Here is a 3,629-nt window from a genome sequence, read left to right as displayed (position 1 = left end):
GTGACTTTTTCAGTAAAATATATAATTAACTGAATGTAAAAATAAGTGTGTCCATCCACTATCATTTATCAAACTCCATGGGTTTCACTGGTAAATCAATGTTGTAGAAGATGATGGTGTTTCCACGTTCACTAAGGAGCCTCTGAACATCCAAATAGGTCATATCTGATGACCATGAAAAGATGACTAACTGTATTTTATCTGCATTATTTACATGTATTGATAGGATTAGTGGATCAACAGATATTAGATCAATAGATGCTTTTGGTCGATGGTGGATATTTGGGTCTTTATGGGTTAAACCAGTACGGTACCGATACTTGGTTCCTGGCAACTGGTAGCGATATACAACGGTGCCTGTTTGTGGTACTTTTGTGTGTATGTGTGGTGATTAAAGTCATTTTGTCTATAAGGAAAATTGCAAAAACTTCTGAATACTTGAGAAAAGCAAATAACTTAAAAATATATATATAACATTGTGGCAAAACGGCAAGGCAACGGAGAGGGAGGATGGATTTTCTCTTTCTCACAGTTCCTTTTATTTAACTCCTCCTAGAACAGGGGTCTTTTTAAATGGAGTACAGCATTCCACACCAGTCTTGGAGCTGGCTAAGACAACTACTCACCACACTGAAACTTGTGGAAAAATCAGAACAGCACATGTAAAATTTGTCAGCAGATTAAAACACACGCTGCCTGCAACACTTTTCTAACAACTGGCACTCCCTTCCCTAAACATTGCAGTGCATTCTGGGGAACATTCTTGAAGGGGAGCAGTCCATTTTAAACATTACAGCCCCCAGTTGCTACATTGCCCCCACCAGCGTCTCACTCGTCTCGGCGACTACAAGCTCAACACATGGTCCATCTAGCAACAGGGAGGCAGCCTCTGCCCGCGCCCAGTCTGTCTTCGCACATGCCACACCCCCACACCCCACACCCCCACCGTTCACCTCACTACCTGTGGTGCAGGGTGAGCTTGTGGAGAGAGAAGAAGATGAGCTGGGAACATTGTCAATTGCTTCTGGTTTTGCATGGAGTCGATAGGGTGCCAGATGGTCAGGTAGTGTAGCACCACTACCCATCCCTGGACAGACATCCTCACATGATACACCACATCGGAGAGGTGCTCCAGCACCTCACAGGGGTCCACCCACTTCCTAGTCAGCTTAGGCAAAACACCTTTCTTTCGAGTGGGGTAGTAGACCAACACCTTCTCTCCAAGCGAGAAGGGGTGGCCTTGGCAGTGGATGTCATATGCCCGTTTCTGTTTCTCCCTAGCCTGATCCTGACATCATATGCCTCTGCCAGCCGCTGCTGGAGGCTGTGTAGGTACTCCACGCTAGACTCTCCAGGAAGATCGGTACAGGGGGGTGGCCAAAGGCTAGGTCCATAGGAGTCCGCTGCTCCCTCCTGAACATGAGAGCAGCTAGTGTGCACCCAGTACTCTCTTGCACTGCCAGTCGGTACACCATTATGATCAAGGGAAGGTGACGGTCCCAATCGCGTTGATGTTGCTCGACAATAATGGCCAACTATGTGAACAGCATCCAGTTGAAGCACTCCACCAGTCCGTCACTCTAGGGATGAAGGGGTGTCGTCCGAGTCTTCGTCACCCCCATGCGCTGGCATACCTCAAATACCTCAAAATTCCGCACCTGATCACTGTGCAGCTCCTCAGGTGTGCCGAATCGGCAGAACATCTTGTCGTAAACATCGTAAACACAAACATCTCATACACCAGTCTCTCAGTTGTTGTTGTGGCACTCTAGTCGGGAAATGCATACATACTGGGCCTCAAGGTTCTTTACCATTTGCTCATGACGTCTCTGGAGCTGAACCTCAGAGTTCTTAAGCTTTTGAAGCTTCTCTTTGACCTTCATTTCAAATACTTGCTCCATTTCATGCTCCATCCTTTTCATCTTGGCCACCTGCTCCCATCGGTCCTCCTCAGTTTGAACAAGAGGACTCTTGCTTAGTTGCCCCTTGTTCTTATTGTTGTCAATGCTGTTGTAGGTGACTGCAGCAAGTTTCAGGTCCTGCATATGAGTCCTGATAAGCATGTTCTGGAGGATTGCAAAATCAGTGTTCCCTGTTTACCACTCCGGCCACGCCCCAGGGATACTGCCACCCGCGCACTCACTTTTCATTGACCTCAATAATGGTGTTACTACCAACTACAGCTTAGGGTAAACGATCCTTGATTTTCCTGACCATCTTCATCTCCTCATCATCTGTGTCTGGAAACTCATAGATTTTGATTTTGTGCTCCTGGATTTCTCTCATGATCTGTTTCTTGAACTGCTGACACTCCTCAGGAGTCATTGTATTGGGTTTGGTTATGAGGGGAATGATGTTTACTTTCACATGTAACCATTTCATAAATTCCATATCCAGGGGCTTGAGTCCGTATCCAGACAGGGCAATAAAATACAGGCAGCATTGTACCCTGTTGTCTGGCATCTGCCATCTGTTGACCCGAGACTCTGCATTGAGGGAATCTTCATATTTACTGTCAATATAGTCAATGACCAGATGCCAGCAGTTACTATTGCCAACGGTGTAGCCAAAGCCAGGGGTGTCGATGATGGTGAGCAGAAGATGGACTCCTCTTTCTTTTACCAGAACCTTAGACTGTTCCACCTGTACAGTTGTCTTAATTCTATGTGAAGGACCTGGGGTATTCAGAGGAGTACAAGTCTGTCAGAAAGAGTGAGTTGACAAGAGTTGACTTCCCCAGACAACCATGAGTGTGAACTCACACCCCCATTTCACAGATTTTCTGTAAATTGGTTGGGAAGATTTGCAAAGCCCACGTAGCCCTCCAGGTTCTTCTGTTAAGCCATTATGCCGCCATTCCCGTCTGCTCTCCATCGTGGGTACGTTAGCTTAACTTAACATTCCACTTCTGACACCAATGTGGTGACACTGCAAGGCAACAGAGAGGAAGTAAAAAAATGTCTCTTTCTCACAGTTCCTTTTATTTAACTGCTCCAAGAACAGGGGTCTTTTTAAACAGAGTACAGCATTCCACACCAGTCTTGGAGCTGGTGAAGACAACTACTCACCACACTGAAACCTGTTGAAAAATCAGAACAGCACGTGTAAAATTTGTCGGTGGATTAAAACACAGACGCTGCCTGCAACACTTTTCTAACAACTGGCACTCCCTTCCCAAAACATTGCAGTGCATTCTGGGTAACACTCTTAAAGGGGAACAGTCCATTTTAAACATTACAGCCCCCAGTCGCTACAATATGTAACAGTTTTCAAGCTGAAGTATTACAAACTAAAACAAGCCACTCCCTCTAGCATGAACTGTGCTGCACATGTTCAGCCGTTCCTTTTCAGGAACACCAACACATCAACGTTTTCCAGCAAGAGCCAAGCCTGATCCACACTGAGTTGTGTGGTTTTTTTTTTTTTTAATGCCACTTCTTCTCCCCCGATGCTGGCTGTAGGTGAGGAGCTGCCGCAGGTGCAGCTGCAGTGATGGTGCCTGGTGCTGTAGTCCTAGCCTGCGCTCCTTTGAGGCTTTTCCAATATTGTACATTCCTCAGCCTTCAGGTGTATATTATGTTTGAATAAGTGTTTCCATGGCTGGCTTTACATTTAGCATTACACATATT

The 3,629-nt window shown here is 45.9% G+C and overlaps 1 pseudogene; it reads right to left on the bottom strand.

Moving 5' to 3' along the window:
* Positions 1–495: 495 nt before the first annotated feature.
* On the bottom strand, positions 496–2,861 carry LOC115428471 (septin-7 pseudogene; annotated as a pseudogene).
* Positions 2,862–3,629: the final 768 nt, after the last annotated feature.

This window comes from Sphaeramia orbicularis, chromosome 11 (assembly GCF_902148855.1).
Source record: "Sphaeramia orbicularis chromosome 11, fSphaOr1.1, whole genome shotgun sequence".
Lineage (NCBI taxonomy): Eukaryota > Metazoa > Chordata > Actinopteri > Kurtiformes > Apogonidae > Sphaeramia > Sphaeramia orbicularis.
This window is presented reverse-complemented; position numbering and strand designations above follow the sequence as displayed.